The following is an 18,051-nucleotide window of genomic DNA, read 5'->3' on the forward strand; positions in this document are numbered from 1 at the left end:
TACCTTATTGTAAATTTTTTTTTAAATCCACAGGCAACATCCCAGTTCCCCAAACTCCATCTTCACACAGTGAAGCAACTAACCTTCCTCTTCACCTACTCACGAAAAAAGAGGTATGTACTTTAGAGATGTTGAAATAAATATTTCAGACTCACGGAAACTAGTCCCATAGGAGGACAAGAATGAACTGTTGGACTGAAAATAAGGCTAAATCAGCATTGTGAAAGGTGAGAGCCACAGTCCCTATTCCCTTCCAACTCTAGGACACTGGTAGACAAGCAGGAACCTTTAAAAATCCTTTTTCTTCCCTAAAGCTGAAAATAACTTCATACACTAAAACCTGGATGTTCCCAAAGAAAAAAGCAAATCAAGCAATAACCTTAGAGATAATACAGCCCTCTGTTTGATAATGCCATGTCCTCTGAGCTTCTAAATAATTTTTCAGTACATACTCTTAAATGTGAATAGATAATAAAAGTTCACCAGACATCTGAAGAAAGCCTAGTGCGTGAAAGACAGACAAAAACAAACAAAAGGGGGTGAGAGGAGGAGAGGTGGAATGCAGGACAGGCACCACGCTATTTCTTATACTTAGTATTCAGTCTTGATAGCATTCTTTAACTTATTATTATCCCCATCTTCTATATGAAGAAATGACACAGGGTTAAGTAAATTACTCAGTCACACAGCTAAGAAGCAGTAAAGACAGGAAAGGAACCCAAGGCTACTTGATCCCAAAACCTAGGCTTTTAACCATAAGCATTACCATTCCTTTTAGGACTTATCTTCACATATAAACTCCTCAATTTCGTAATAATTATGCCTCTTCTTTGTGACACTACCCTTCTTCCTAATGGACAAGTTGAAAGGTCCTTTCTCAGAGTTCTAGAGCCCCAATTCCTCAGGAGCCTTGATGTAAAATGAGTCTTTCTAAACATAGAAACAAAGATCTTCAAACTCTTCAGAGCATAATAATTTCCCATATGACATACTCCCTGACAGGTTGCAAAGGTCTTGACAAATGAAAGGAGAGGGGCACTAGCAAATCATAGATTGGAAAGAGAATGGAAGCCTTCATATTATTCCTCTTAGAAGACTTAGAGAAACAGAGAAATGATGTTTTAATGATCAAATGCTGCTGAGAATAGCAAGTATTAGCAGAGGATAGAATTAATGTCAATAAGTAAAAGCACTATCTATCTTGAGCATTCATGGATTAGAAGCGAAAGAGAGAGAGAAATAAAAAGCAGATAAATCAAAGGAAATTAAAAGATAAAGGGAAATGAACCAAGCCCTAGTTTTAATTTTTAATTAGCCAAGTCCTAGATAACTGGCAATGAAAGATTCTGCCAGATGAATCACGTGATAACTACAAAGTCCCAAATCTATCACCATAAGAGAATCAGCTATCAAAAAAGACAAGGAAAGGAGGAATTAAGAACAGTGGAAGATGATGGCTTAAGCTTGGGTAAACAGCAAAACTTAAAATACAAACTATTTTTAAAAAGTATTCCCATCAATACATTCAAAAGGTTCTGCTTCCAGATGAGCTGGAGTAGCTTGCAGAAGACTAACTCTCACTGAGAACAAATTGAAAAGCTGAAACACATACTGCTATAATCTATTTTCAGGCTAAGAAAAGCTTCTTCAGAGGAGGCAACAAGAACAGGATGGCTTAAGACTCCTAAATCGAGAGAATTTCAGAGATAAGCTGACTTCTGCTAATGACTTTTTAATTGCGAGCAAGAACTTGAAAATACAGGTTTTGCATCAACAGAACCAATAAATAAGAATAGAAACCAGCAGGGATTTTTGTAGCAATCAGAGGGCTTCAAACGTAATGCCAGATTTTCTTCCCAAGCAACATTTACTAAATTCAATGTATCTATGGGTCAGAGAAAAAAAAAGCTTAGTTAAAAGCCTCTTTAAAAAAAAAAAAAAAAAAAAAAAAAAACAGTTTTTGACAGTTTTACAAAACAATAAGACCAGCCCAGGGATAAGACCTCAGACAAATCACCAAAATCTAAGGTGAAGTAAAAAGATAAGTCACATACTTGGAGATTATGTTCACAATACATTTATCTGATGAACCTCAAAGGCATTAAGTTGAGAGAAATAAACCATATTCAAAAGACTGCACACTGTATGACTTCATTTACATGAAGTCCAACAATAGGCAAAAGTAATCTATGGTTTCACATAGGGAATGGAGAACGATTGAAACCATGAAGAAACCTTTCTGGCCTCAAGTGATCCACCTACCTCGGCCTCCCAAAGTGCTGGGATTACAGGAGTAAGCCACCACATCCTGCCTATATAATTATTAAAATTCATAAAATTGTCCACTTACAAAGAGTATATTTCATTAATTGTAAATTTCACATAAAGCAAAACTTTTTAATTATAAAGAACAAAATAAACTTTTACTTATCAATAAAGGCAGAATAATAAAATGATGAAGTGTCAGGAATGTTATTTCCTTTATAATTTTGTGTTATATTCTTTACTAAAATGTTTTTAAATGCCCAACAGACAGGTTTACCACCGACTACAACTCCTAAATGAAAAACATACACATAATGAAAAAATCAAAACAAAGAAATTTCCAGATAAACAAAAGCTGAGAGAATTTCTCACCAACAGATCTGCATACAAAAAACAGTAAAGGTTTTCAGCTGAAGGGAAATAATACTAGATGGAACCTCTAATCTACACAAAGAGTATCAAAAATAGTAAACGTAAGACATTTTTAATTATTTCTTATATTCTTTAAAAAGACAACTCTTTAAAGCAAAAATCACAGAATTATGAGCTATATGATATGTACAAATAAAATATACGAAAAGAATAAATTAAAGGCTGCAAGGAGGTAAATAGAAGAATATTCTTATAAAGTTCTTATATTATATATGAAGTAGTATAAAGTAATTAAAAGAGACTGTGATAAGTAAACCATGTACATTGTAATCTCTAGAACAAGGGTGAGGAAAAAAGAAATGTAAGAAGCATAGCAAAGATGAGATCTGCTGGTTTCATTCTATATCAACTCACCTAAGCTGAAACTAAATTTCTGAAAATGTTTAAGGAGGTCCTACATCTAAAAGTAAAAGAATAGTATCTATCATCATGAAACCACATTAAAGTAGCCACGTATGGTGGCTCATGCCTGTAATCCCAGCACTTTGTGAAACCAAGGAGGGCAGATTGCTTGAGGCCAGGAGTTCGAGACCAGCCTGGGTAACGTGGTGAAATCCCATCTCTACTAAAAATATAACAATTAGCCAGGCATGGTGGTACATGACTGTAGTCCTAGCTACTCAGGAGGCTAAGGTGGAAGGATCACCTGAGCCGGGTGCAGTAAGCCAAGATTACGCCACTGTACCCCAGTCTGGGAAACAAAGCAAAGACCTTGTCTTTAAAAAAAAAAAAAAAAAAAAAAGGATAAAACACATTGGTAGAAAGCAAACACACAAATGAGAAAAGGAAAGGGCTCAAATGTAACCACTACAGAAAGCCACCAAATGGCACATGTAATCCCAGCACTTTGGGAGACCAAGGCAGGTGGATCACCTGAGCTCAGCATTCGAGATCAGCCTGGCTAACATGGTGAAACCCCATCTCCACCAAAAATACAAATTAGCCAGGCGTGGTGGCAAGCACCTGTAATGCTAGCTACTCAGAAGGCTGAGGTAGGAGAATTGCTTAGAAACCAGGAGATGGAGGTTGCAGTGAGCCAAGATCACACACCATTGCACTCCAACCTGGGCAACAGAGACAGACCCTGTCTTAAAAAAAAAAAAGAGGCTGCACGTGATAGCTCACGATTGTAATCCCAGCACTTTGAGAGGCAGATGGATCTGAGGTCAGGAGTTCGAGACCAGCCTGACCAACATAGTGAAACCCCGTCTCTACTAAAAACACAAAATTAGCAAGATGTGGTGGTACACACCTGTAATCCCAGCTACTTGGGGGGCTGAGGCAGGAGAATCACTTGAACCCAGGAGACAGGGGTTGCAGTGAGCTGAGATCAAGCCATCACACTCCAGCCTGGGCAACAAGAGCGAAACTCCATCTCAAAAAGCAAAAGAAAAAAGGAAACAACCAAACTGCAAAGTTAAAGAAAGAAAAGAACAAAAGATTTAAAAATGAGAAAAAAATTAACAAACTGACAGGACTCAGTCCTCACCTATAAATAATAACCTGGACTATAAATGGATTAAATTACCCAGACACAGACTGACTGATAGATGGAAAAAAAAAATGATACAACTATCATTAAACTCATCAACTATTATTAAATACATTTTACCTGCAATAAATTAATTTTACCTGTAAAGACACATATAGACTGAAACAGAAGTGATAGAAAAAGATATTCCATGCAAATGGAAATCAAAAGCAAGCAGGAGTCACTATACTGAGATAAAACAAACTTCAACTCATAAACAGTAAAACGGACAAAAAAAAAGTCACCGTATAATGATAAAGTGATTGATTCCACAAGAGGATATAACAATTCTAAATATATATTCACCTAACACCAGAGAACCCAGATATTTGAAACAAATACTATTAGATCTAAAAAGAGAGAGAGATTCTAATCACCAGTAGTTGGAGATTTCAACACTCCACTCTTGGCAAGTCATCTAGACAGAAAATTAACAAAGAAACATCAAATTTGATCTCCATTATAGACAAAATAGATCTCACAGGCATTTACAGACCAATTCATCCATCAGCTGCAGAATATACATTCTTCTCATCAGCACATGGAATATTCTCTAGGACAGACCACATATTAGGCCACAAAACAAGTCTCAACAAATGTTTTTAAACCAAAATAATATCAAGTATATTCTCAGAAAATAATAAAATACAGTTAGAAACCAATAACAAGAGGAATTTTGGAAACTAAAAAATTCATGGAAATTAAAACAACATCGGCCAGGCACGGTGTCTCATGCCTAAAATCCCAGCACTTTGAGAGGCCAAGGCAGGAGGATGGTTTGAGTCTAAGAGTTTAAGATCACCAACACAACATAGAAGATGCCATCTCTATAAAAAGTAAAAAAAAATAGCTGGGCATGATGGCACTCACCTGTAGTCCTAGCTACTCAGGAGACTGAAGTGGGAAGATCACTTGAGTCCAAGAGTTCAAGATTACAGTGAGCTATAATCACACTACTGTACTCCAGCCTGGGTGACAGAGTAAGACTATGTCTCAAAAAATAAACATAAACAACATGCTACTGAATAACCACTGGTTCCATAAAGGAATTAAGGAAAAAATAAAAAACTTCCTGAAATAAATTAAAATGAAAATTATCAAGATCTATGGAATACAGCAAAAGCAGTGCTAAGAGGAAAAGCTATAATAATAAATCCCTACATTAAAAAGTAGAGTGATTTTAAACAAGTACCTAACAATACACCTCAAGGAACCTGAAAAGCAAGAACAAACCAAACTCAAAATTAGCAACAGGAAAGAAATAATAAAGATGAGAGTAGAAGTTAACAAAACAGTGAGTTTAAAAAAAAAGCCGGGCTCAGTGGTTCATGTCTGTAATCCCAGTACGTTGGGAGGGTGAGGCAGGCAGATCATGAGGTCAGGAGTTCAAGACCAGCCTGGCCAACATAGTGAAACCCCATCTCTACTAAAAATACAAAAAATTAGCTGCGTGTAGTGGTGTGCGCCTGTAATCCCCGCTACTCAGGGGGCTGAGGCAGAAAAACTGCATGAACCTGGGAGGTGGAGATTGCAGTGAGCAAAGATTGCACCACTGCACTCCAGCCCAGGTGACAGTGCAAGACTCGGTCTCAAAAAACAATAAAAGACAAAAGATCAACAGAAGTTGGTTTTTTGAAAAGATAAAAAAAGATCAATAAACTGCTCATAAGACTAACCAAAAAAAAATTCAGAAATGAAAATGAAGTCATCATAACTGATACCAAAGAAACACAAAAGATCATTGCAGGTTATTAGGAATAGTTATATACCAACAAATTGGAAAACCTGGAGTAAATGGATAAATTTCTAGATACAGATAACTATCAAGATTGAAGCATGAAAAAATAGAAAACCTAACAGACCCATAAGGAGCAATAAGATTGAATCAGTAATAAAGTCTCCTAAAGCTAAATGCAGTAACTCACACCTATAATCTCAATGCTTTGGGAGGCTGAGGTGGAAAGAAGCTTGAATCCAGGAGTTTGTGACCAGCCTGGGCAATACGGAATAAACCATCACTACAAAAAATATTCCAAAAAAATTTAGCCAGGCAAAGAGGTGCAAACCTGTAGTCCTATCTACTTGGGAGGCTGAGGCAGGAAGATCCCCTGACTCGGAGTTTGAGGCTGCAGTGAGCTATGATAATACCACTGCATTTCAGCCTGGGTGACAGGGTAAGACCTTGTGTCTTTAAAAAACAAAAAAAACAAACAAAAATTCTCAAAAAAGGGAAGCCCAGGACCAGATGGCTTCACTGCTGAATTCTACAAAACACTTAAGAAAAACTAACACAATTCTTCTTAAATATTCAAAAAATTGAAAAGAAGGGAATTCTTTCCCATTCCTTCTATGAGACAGCATTACCCTGATACCAAAACCAGACAAGAATACAACAAAATAAGAAAACTGCAGGTCGATATCCCTGATTAACACAGATTTGAAAATCCTCAACAAAATACTAGCAAACTGAAATCAATGGCACATTAAAAAGATCACTCATCATAAGGGGGATTCATGCCAGGAATGCAAAGACGGGTCAACATGCACAAATCAATAAATACAGTATATCATATTAATAAAATCAAGAACCAGAATCATATTGTAATTTAAATAGACACTGAAGGCCAGTGCAGTGGCTCACGCCTGTAATCCCAACACTTTGGGAGGCAGACGTGGGCGGATCACAATGTCAAGAGAGTGAGACCATCCTGGCCAACATGATGAAACCCTATCTCTACCAAAAATACAAAAATTAGCTGTATCAGCACGCCTGTAGTCCCAGTTACTCAGGAGGCTGATGCAGGAGAACTGCTTGAACCCAGGAGGTGGAGGTTGCAGTCAGCCAAGATCAGGCCACTGCATTCCAGCCTGGTAACAGAGAGAGACTCCAGCTCAAAAAAGAAAAAAATAATAATAATAATTTTAATAAAATAAATAGACACTGAAACAGCATTCAATAAAATTCAACATCCATTTCTGATTTAAAAAAAAAAACTCCCAACTGAGTACAGAAGAAACATATCTCAATGTAATAAAAGCCATATATGACAGACTCACAGCTAGCATCATACCAAATAGGGAGAAACTGAAAAACTTTCCTCTAATATCTGGAACATGTCAAAGATGCCCACTTTCACCATTGTTATTCAACATATTGCTAGAAGTCTTAGCTATAGCAATCAGACAAGAGAAAGAAGCAAAATGAATCCAAATTGGAAAGGAAGAGGTCAAATCATTCTTGTTTGCAGATGACATGATCTTACATATAGAAAACCTAACGCTTCACCAAAAAGCTCTTAGAACTGATAAACTCAGTGAAGTTGCAAGATATAAACAAACAAAAATCGCTAGTACTTTTATACACCAAAATGAACAATTTGAAAAAACAAATCAAGAAACCAATCCAATTTACAATAGCTATTTAAATAATAATAATTAAAAAAAAAAAAAAACCTAGGAATCAATTTAACCAAGGTGGTAAAAGACCTCTGCAATGAAAATTAAGACACTAATGAAAGAGACTGAAAAAATACAAACAAAGGCATCCGTACTCATTAATTAGAAGAATTAATATTGCTAAAATGACCGTACTACCCAAAGCAATCTATAGATACAGCATAATCTCTGTAAAATGCCAAGGACATTCTTTACAGAAATAGAAAAAGCAATCCTAAAATTCATACAGTAGCACAAAAGACCCTTAATACCCAAAGCAATAATCAGCAAAAAGAACAAAGCTGACCTCAAAATATATAGCAGAGCTATAGTAACCAAAACACCATGGTACTGGTATGAAAAATGATACATAGGCCAGGTGCTGTGGCTCACACCTGTAATCCCAATACTTTGGGAGGCTGAGGCAGGCAGATCACCTGAGTGTAGGAGTTCAAGACCAGCCTGGCCAACATGGTGAAACCCTGTCTCTACAAAAAATACAAAAATTAGCCAGGTATGGTGGTGGGCGCCTGTAATCCCAGCTACTCGGGAGGCTGAGGCAGGTGAATTACTTGAACCTAGGAGGTGGAGGTTGCAGTGAGCCGAGATTGCGCCATTGCACTCCAGCCTGCGTGACAAGTATGAAACACCATCTCAAAAAACAAACAAATAAACAGATACATAGACCAAGGGAACAGAGAGCCCCAAAATTAAAAATATTAATAAATCCACATATTTGTGGCCAACTGATATTCAGCAAAAGTGCTAAGAATACACATTATGAAGACAACAGACTCTTCAATAAATGGTACTGTGAAAAATGGATAGGCATATGCAGAGGAATGAAACTAGACCCCTACCTATCACTATATATATAAATTAACTCAAAATGGATTAAAGACTTAAACATAGGACTCAACACTATAAAACTGCTGGAAAAAAAAAAAAAAACGGAAAACATGTCAGGACAAAAACAGAGACAACCAAAACAGACAAATGGGACTGCACTAAACTAAACTTGTCCAGGGCAAAAGAAACAATCAACACAGTGAAGAGACAACCTGTAGGTAGGAAAATATTTACAAACCATTTGACTAACAAAGAACTAACAACCAGAATATACAAGGAATTCAAACAACTCAGCAGCAAAACAAATAAATAATCCCACTACTAAAAAGTGGGGAAAGGATCTGAACAGACATTTCTCTAAAGAACACATAAAAATGGCCAACAAATATCACTTCACCCCAGTTAGAATGGTTATTATCAAAGGCAAAAAACAACAAACGCTGACAAGGATGCAGAGAAAAGGGAACCTATACACTGTTGGTGGGAATATAAATTAGTATAGTCATTATAAAAAACAGTGTGGCGCTTTCTCAAAAAACTAAAAATAGTACTATATGATCCAATAATTTATCCAAAGGAAAGGAAATCAACATCAAAAGGATACCTGCACTCCCATGTTTACTGCAGCACTATTCATAATAGCCTAGATATGGAGTCAGCCTAAATGTCCATCAACAGGCAAATAGATAAAGAAAAATGTGATTTATATACACAATGGAATACTATTCCTCCATGAAAAAGAATGAAATAGGGCCAGGTGTACTGTGTCTCATACATGTAATGTAATCCCAGTGATTTGGGAGACTGAGGCAGGAGGATTACTTAAGGCCAAGAGTTGAAGACCCAACGGGGTAACATAGCAAGACCTTATCTCTACAAAAAGTAAAACAAGTTAGCCAGGTATGGTGGCACATGCTTGTTGTCCTAGTTACTTGGGAGGCCGAGGAGGGAGGATAGCTTAAGCCCCAGAGTTTAACATTACTGAGACCTATGATCATACCACTGCACTGCAGTCTGGACAACAGCAAGACACTGTCTCTAAACTTTAAAATTAAAAAAATTCTACAAAGGAAAAAGTGAAATCATAACACTTGCACCAACATGGATAAGCCTGGAGGATAGTATATTAAACTAAATAATGCACAGAAAGATAAATACATGCTCTCAGTCATATGTAGGAGCTAAAAAGAATTCTGAGCTCATGGAATTAAGAGTGTAGAATTGTAGATATTAGAGACTGGGATGGGCAGTGAGGAGGGGAAAATGGGGAGAACCTGGTTAACAGATATAAAATTACAGCTAGATAGGAGGAATGAGCTCTGGTGTTCTACAGCACTTTAGGTGACATGGTTAACTATAATTTATTGTATATTTTCAAAAAGCTAAAAAAGCAGACTTTAAATGTTCCCAACAAGAAGAAAAAAAAAGTTTAAGGTGATGGATACACTAATTACCCTAATTTGATCACAACGCATTGCATATTCTTATGAAAAGATCACTTTGTATCCCGTAAGTATATACAATTATTATTTTTTTCTCTAGTATATACAATTATTACATGTCAACTTAAAATACGAGGGAAAAAATTACCATACGATCCAGTAATTGTACTAGTGGTCATATGCCCAAAAGACTTTTAAGGAAGCAAGGACTCAAAACACGTTTATACACCCATGTTCATAGTACCATTGCTGACAATAGCCAAAATGTATAAAACACTCAAAAGTCCATCCATAAATGAATAAAATGTAGTATGTTCATGCAAGAGAGTATTTATTATTGCTCCTTAAAAAGGCAAGAAATTCTGACATATGCTATAAAATGGATATACCTTAAAAATAGTAAGTGAAATAAGCCAGACATAAAACGACAAGCATTGTATAATACCACGTCTATAAGAACTCAAAGTCACAGAAGCAGAAAGGAGAATAGGGAGTTAATGTTTAGAAGCAGAAAGGGGAATGGAGAGTTAATGTTTTATCAATAGGGTTTGGGAAGATGAAAAAGTTCTAGAGATGAGTGGTGGTGATGCTACATAACAATGTGAGGGTGCTTAATACCACTGAACTGTACCCTTAAAATGACCAAAACAGTAAATTTTATGTTATGTATATTTTACCAAAATTCTTTTTTAAAGCTTCTGCATGGGGGCCAAGTGTGGTGGCTCATACCTGTAATCCCAGTATTTTGGGAGGCCAAGGCAGGTGGATCATTTCAGGTCAGGAATTCGAGACCAGCTTGGCCAACATGATAAAATCCCATTTCTACTAAAACTACAAAACATTAGCCGGTGTGGTGGCACGCGCCTATAATCCCAGCTACTTGGAAGGCTGAGGCTGCATCCTGAGCCAAGATGGTGCCACTGTACTCTGGCCTGGACAGCAGAGCAAGGCCCTGTCTCCAAAAAAATTAAAAAATTAAAAATAAATAAATAAAATAAAATAAAAGCTGTATGGTTTCACACACATAAAATTTTAAAATGGACAAAACTAATATATATGTAATGTTAGAAGTCAATGTACTAGGTTACCCTGAAGGGTGAGGGGTAACTGAATAAAAGAAGAAGGCTTCTGGAACTCTGATTATACTCTGCATTTTTTTCTTTTTGTTTGTTTAAACAACATAAATTTATTTTCTCACAATTTTGAGACTATAAATCCAAGATCAAGGTATCAGCAGTTTGGGTGTCCTCTAAGGCCTCTCTCCACGGCTTGTAGATGGCTGTCTTCTCCCTGTGTCTTCATGTTGTTCTTCCCTGTGTCTCCATGTGCCCTAATCTCCTTTTTTTTTTCCTACTTATTATATATTCTGTTCTCTTAACCAAAGTGTTGTTTATATGGATGTGTTCATATTGTGCAAGTTCAAACTATACTCTTAGGATTTGTGTTCTTTGCTGAGTATTATGCCTTCATAAAGTTTAGAGTTTTCATTTGCTTTAGTTCATAACAAACTGTGATTTTGCTGAGGTGAGGATCTGGATCATGTTCATAGCTAGACTGGTTTCAAAGAAGTGAGCCCTACTTAAGAGTCCAACATCCGTGCTATAGTGCACTTTTACTGCATGCTATCTGTCTTTGACACATAGAGTATAATTTTTCTGAAATGGCAAAAATATTGGTTCTATTTCAACAGTGGCCTCAAAATGAAAGTCAACTTTTACTATTAATAACAGAAAAATGAACGTCTAAGGAAATAACATGAAAGACTCTGAGTATACGGAGAAAAGAATGTCAAGAATCTATGCCTTTGTTTAAAAGATTTATTCTACCTGTCAAAGCATTTCCAAAGCCCAGCTGCTTTTAGTCTCAGTGGCACTAATTCTTTAGAATAAAAGTATCGTGCTTAAAAGAAAATAGGTGTTCTGTATCTAAAAACTGGGGAAGGCTGGCTAGGCGCAGTGGCACATGCCTGTAATCCCAGCACTTTAGGAGCCCAAGTCAAGCTCAGGAGTTCAAGACCAGGCTGGCCAACATGATGAAACACCATCTCTATTCAACATACAAAGAAATAGCCAGGCATGGTGGTATGCATCTTGTGGTCTCAGCTGCACGGGAGACAGAGATGCGAGGACCACTTGAGCTCACTGCACCCTAGCCTGGGTAACAGAGCAAGACCCTGTCTCAAAAAAAAAAAAAAAAAAAAAACTGGGAAGGCTAGCGAAATGATTCCTTTTTAAGTCAAAACAAAAAATGCTTGACATTATTATTAGGAAATAATTGTTCAACAATCCTGTCAAAGAATATCCAACAATAGAGCTTTATTAACAGAATTAAAACAGAAAGTTCTTTCATCATTCATACAATTTATACATATGAAAGCAGGCCAGGTGCGCTGGCTCATGTCTGTAATCCCAGCACTTCGGGGGGCCAAAGTTGGCGGATCAGCTGAGGTCAGGAGTTCGAGACCAGCCTGGTCAACATGGAGACACCCCATCTCTACTAAAAACACAAAAAGTTAGCCAGGCGCGGTTGCACATGACTGTAATCCCAGCTACTCAGGAGGCTGAGGCAGGAGAATCACATGAACCCAGGAGGTGGTGGTTGCAGTGAGACAAAATCACGCCATTGCACTCCAGCCTGGGCAACAAGAGCAAAACTCCGTCTCAAAAAATAATAATAATAAAAGAAAGAAAGCAGAAGGAGTGGGCTCCAAAAACAGTGCTATTTAAGTTCTAAATTGAGTACTAGTATATAAATGTTATCCTGGATAGTTTTTAAAAATGATACTTGAACGAGAATTATGCATGTGTTATGAATATATGTGAACTAAAAGATCTTTGGCTGATAAAATTGTATTCAGATCCCTTCAAAAAGAGAAAAATTTCAGTAAATTTCACACACTGTTTATAGTATATCTTTTGGGAACAAAAACTAGAGAACAGATTCATTATAAGAACTTATATTTTCTATCCACAAGAGGGAGCAAACATTTAACACATCTTGAGAATTTCATTACACACTAGTTTTCACACAAGACTTTCAGAAAACAAAAACTGGAAAAAATAATAAAACCGCCAAAAATATTTATTGAATGTCTATCATGTGTCAGGCATAGTGCTAGTCTGGAAACATAGTGTGTAAAAGATTTGGCTCCTGCCCTCACAACTCACAATTATTCAGGTAACAAAGTACATCTAAAGATTTATAAGGTTCTTTAAATGAATACAAACCATACTTAGCTTTTTTATAATTGTTATAAACTATAATTTACCAGTATTCTGTCTTACCAGAAGCTATAAATATGATGTAATGCTATACAAATTAACAGTAATTTACACTCTACAACTTTTAAGAAACAAACAACATATATATGGCAATTTATTGCATAAAGAATTAACAATAAGCACTAAGATGCAAATACGTTCTTTTTTCCAAGTAGACTCCAATAATCTATGCCACTAATTTTTTTTCATTTAGCTTAACCAAAATGCTAGCAAATTAACATTTATTTAGGGGAATCTGGGGCTATAGTTAACAAAGCATTTCAAGAGAGAAGTATCTTTGAAACGTAGTGATAAGTGGTAAAATCACAATGGCAACACAAGAAATTCTCAATTACAGCCTATTAATGACATTTTAATGCATCATGGTTCTTTTATTTTAAAGAAGAATGGATTCCAAAAAGGCATAATGAGCTAAGTAGGTGACCTCAGGAGAGCTCTTCCAAGCAGTTGTGTTTATACAGAAGCAAAGCTTAGAGTACAGTACTATTCAGGAAGGTATATTGGCAGGAAACAATGTGTAGTGAAAAAAACACTCTGATTCAAAGCACAACTAGCTTCAAATGCAAGCTTTACCATTTAACTATCCCTGTGACTTTAGTTATTAACCTCTCTGAGCCTCAGTATTCTCACTCATACAATGGGAATAACAATAATCTTGCAAAGCTGCTACAAGGATTAATAATAACACAAGTAAAGCACCAAACACAATAGCCCAATTTTACAATGAGAAAACTAAAGAAGGCCACATAACTAGAGTTAGACAGAAAAATTGTGGGCCCAAACTTCTTTATTTCTAGTAATACTCCTTAACTTTAAGTCTAAGTCTAATATTCATTAATCACAGCAGCTTTGTTATGATAGGTGTCTACAAGATATGTTGTTTGCCCATCCTTTTATTTACAACCTAGAGAAGCATCTTTGTATTTGAGATGCTTCTCTTATAAGCAATACAGATCAATATTTAATTTTCACCCAACCTGACAGTCTCTACCTTTTGCTTACTATTTACCCTATTTACATTTAATGTAATTACTAATATGGCAGTAGTTTATTGTAAGTTTACTATCTTGTTTCTTGGATTACTATCTTGGTTCTTTTGTTTTCAATCTGTCCCAACTGTTTTTCTTCAGTTATACTTTCTTATCTGCATTTTCTTAGGATTGAGCATACATATTAGTTTGTTTTCATGCTGCAGATAAAGACACATCCAAAACTGGGAATAAAAAGAGGTTTAATTGGACTTACAGTTCTACATGGCTGGGGAGGCCTCAGGATCATAGTAGGAAGCGAAAGACATTTCTTACATGGTGGCAGTGGGAGAAAAATGAGGAGGAAGCAAAAGCAGAAACTCCTCATAAACCCATCAGATCTCATGAGACTTATTCACTATCACAAGAACAGCACATGAAAGACTGGCACCCATGATTCAATTGCCTCCCCCTGGGTCCCTCCCACAACATATAGCAATTCTGGGAGATACAATTTAAGTTGAGATTTGGGTAGGGACACAGCCAAACCGTATCGTTCCGCCCCGGCCCCCTCAGATCTCATGTCCTCACATTTCAAAACCAATCATGCCTTCCCAACAGTCCCCTAAATCATAACTCATTTTAACATTAACCCAAAAGTCCACAGTCCAAAGTGTCCTCTGAGACAAGGCAAGTCCCTTCCACCTATGAGTCTGTAAAACCAAAAGCAAGCTGGTTACTTCCTAGATACAATGGGAGTACAGGTATTAAGTAAACACTGCCATTCCAAATGAGAGAAACTGGCCAAAACAAAGGAGTTACAGGGCCCATTCAAGTCTGAAATCCAGTGGGGCATTTACATTTTAAAGCTCCAAAATGATATCCTTTCACTCCAGGTCCCACATCCAGGTCATGCTGATGCAAAAGGTGGGTTCCCATGGTCTTGGGCAGCTCCACCCTTGTGGCTTTGCAGGGTATAGCTTCCCTCCTGGTTGCTTTCATGAGCTGGCATAGAGTGTCTGCAGCTTTTCCAGGCACAGGGTGCAAGGTGTCAGTGGGTCTGCAATTCTGGGGTCTGGAGGATGGTGGCCCTCTTCTCACAGCTACACTAGGCAGTGCCCCAGCAGGTACTCTGTGTGGGGGCTCCAACCTCACACTTCCCTTCTGTACTGCCCTAGCAGAGGTTCTCCATAAGGGCCCTGCCCCTGCAGCAAACTTTTGCCAGGGCACCCAGGTGTTTCCATACATCTTCTGAAATCTAGGCAGAGGTTCCTAAACCTCAATTCTTGACTTCTGTGCACCTGCAGGCTCAACACCACATGGAAGCTGTCAAGGCTTGGGGCTTCCACCTTCTGAAGCCATAGGCCAAGCTCTATGTTGGCCCCTTTCAGCCACGGCTGGAGTGGCTGGAACACAGGGCAAGTCCCTAGGCTACACAGAGCACGCCTAGGCCCAGCCCATGGGCCTCCAGGCCTGTGATGGGAGGGGCTGCCATGAAGGTCTCTGACATGACCTGGAGACATTTTCCCTACAGTCTTGAGTATTAATATTAGGCTCCTTGCTACTTATGCAAATTTCTGCAACTAACTTGAATTTCTCCTCAAAAAATGGGTTTTTCTTTTCTACTGCATCAGGCTGCAAATTTTCTGAACTTTTATGCTGTTTCCCTTTTAAAATGGAATGATTTTAACCGTACCCAAGTCACCTTTCGAATGCTTTGCTGCTTAGAACTGTCTTCCGCCAGATACCCTAAATCATCTCCCTCAAGTTCAAAGTTCCATAAATCTCTAGGATGGGGGCAAAATGCCACCAGTCTCTTTGCTAAAACATAACAAGAGCCACCTTTGCTCCAGTTCCCAAGTTCCTTATCTCCATCTGAGACCAGCTGAGCCTAGACCTTATTGTTCACATCATTATCTGTAGTTTTGTCAAAGCCATTCGACAAGTCTCTAGGAGGTTCCAAAGTTCCCCATATTTTCCTGTCTTCGGAGCCCTTCAAATTGTTCCAACCACTGCCTGTTGCCCAGTTCCAACACTGCTTCCAAATTTTCAGGTATCTTTTCAGCAACACCCCACTGTACTGGTGCCAATTTACTGTATTAGTTTGTTTTCAAGCTGCTGATAAAGACACACCCAAAATAGGGAACAAAAAGAGGTTAAATTGGCTGGGGAGGCCTGAGAATCATGGCAGGAGGCAAAAGGTACTTCTTACATGGCAGCGGCAGGAGAAAAATGAGGAGGCAAAAGCGGAAACCCCCGATAAACCCACCAGATCTCGTGAGACTTACTCACTTTCACAAGAATAGCAAGACCAAAGCCGGGCGCGGTGGCTCAAGCCTGTAATCCCAGCACTTTGGGAGGCCGAGGCGGGTGGATCACAAGGTCAAGAGATCAAGACCATCCTGGTCAACATGGTGAAACCCCGTCTCTACTAAAAATACAAAAAATCAGCTGGGCATGGTGGCACGTGCCTGTAATCCCAACTACTCAGGAGGCTGAGGCAGGAGAATTGCCTGAACCCAGGAGACGGAGGTTGCGGTGAGCCGAGATCGCGCCATTGCACTCCAGCCTGGGTAACAAGAGTGAAACTCCGTCTCAAAAAAAAAAAAAAAAAAAAAAAAAGAATAGCAAGACAAGGCCCCATGATTCAATTACCTGCCCCTGGGTCCCTCCCACAACATGTGGTTATTCTGGGAGATACAATTCAAGTTGAGATTTGGGTGGGGACACAGCCAAACCATATCACCACATTTTTAGTAATCCATTTTATCTCTTCTATTGACTTTTTAACTATATTTCTTCTGTTTATTAGTAGTTGTTCTCAGAATTACAATATGCATCCAGAACTTATCAGTATACCTTGAGTTAATATTACCACACCCCATATAAATGTAAGAACCTAACAAAAGAAGTCCATTTACTTCTTTCCTTTCTGCTACTGCTGTCACATATTTTACTTCTACGTAATATTATGTTTTAAATACTTATCCATATATATACAATTTTCAGCATTCTTCATCTCTTCCATAGATCCATATTTCCATGTGATAACATTCCTCTACAACCTAAAGAAATTTCTTTATAATTTCTTATAATATGCAGGTCTGTGGGCAACAAATCTTCTCATATTTTATCATATAACAATGGCTCAGCCAGGTACAGTGGCTCATGCCTATTACTACAGTACTCTGGGAGGCCAAGGCAGGATGATCACTTGAGCCCAAGAGTTCAACACCAGCCTGGGCAATAAGTGAGACTGTCTCTACAAAAAAAATTTTTTTAATTAGCCAAGCATGGTGGTGTACATCTGTGGTCCCAGCTTCACAAGAAGCTCAAGTAGAAGGATCATGTGAGCCCAGGAGATTAATGCTGCAATGAGACATGTTCACACCACTGCACTCCAGCCTGGGTGACACAGTGAGATCCTGTTTCAAAAATAATAATAAATAAGTAACTTAAAAAAATTTGTTAAAGTCTTCACTTTCAGTTTTGAAGGATAATTTTGCTAAATATAAAATTCTATCGATTTTTTTGTTGATATTTTTTTCTTTCAACACTTTGAAGTGTTGAAATATCAAGTCTGGATTCCACTGTTTCTGATTAGACATTAGCTATCATTCTTGTCATTGTTCTATTCATGAATGTTTTTCCCCCTCCTCTGGATGGTTTTAAGATTTTTCTCTTTATCTTTGGGTTTCAGCAGTTTGATTATGATGTTCCTACATGTGATTTTCTTTATATTAAACCTACTTGGTATTCACTAAGCTTCTTCAATTTGTAAATTTATGTCTTACACCAACTAACTTCAAAGGTACTGAAAAATGTGGCAATAAAATCCATATAACCAA

The 18,051-nt window shown here is 37.7% G+C and overlaps 1 protein-coding gene across 2 annotated transcripts in view; it reads right to left on the minus strand.

Annotated features, from left to right (window-relative positions):
• FAF1 (Fas associated factor 1) overlaps nt 1–18,051 on the minus strand; it is a 527,993-nt gene that overhangs the window by 486,289 nt on the left and 23,653 nt on the right. The gene's annotated exons all lie outside the window — the stretch shown is intronic.

The sequence above is a fragment of the Cebus imitator genome, unplaced genomic scaffold (genome assembly GCF_001604975.1).
Source record: "Cebus imitator isolate Cc_AM_T3 unplaced genomic scaffold, Cebus_imitator-1.0 Scaffold214, whole genome shotgun sequence".
Lineage (NCBI taxonomy): Eukaryota > Metazoa > Chordata > Mammalia > Primates > Cebidae > Cebus > Cebus imitator.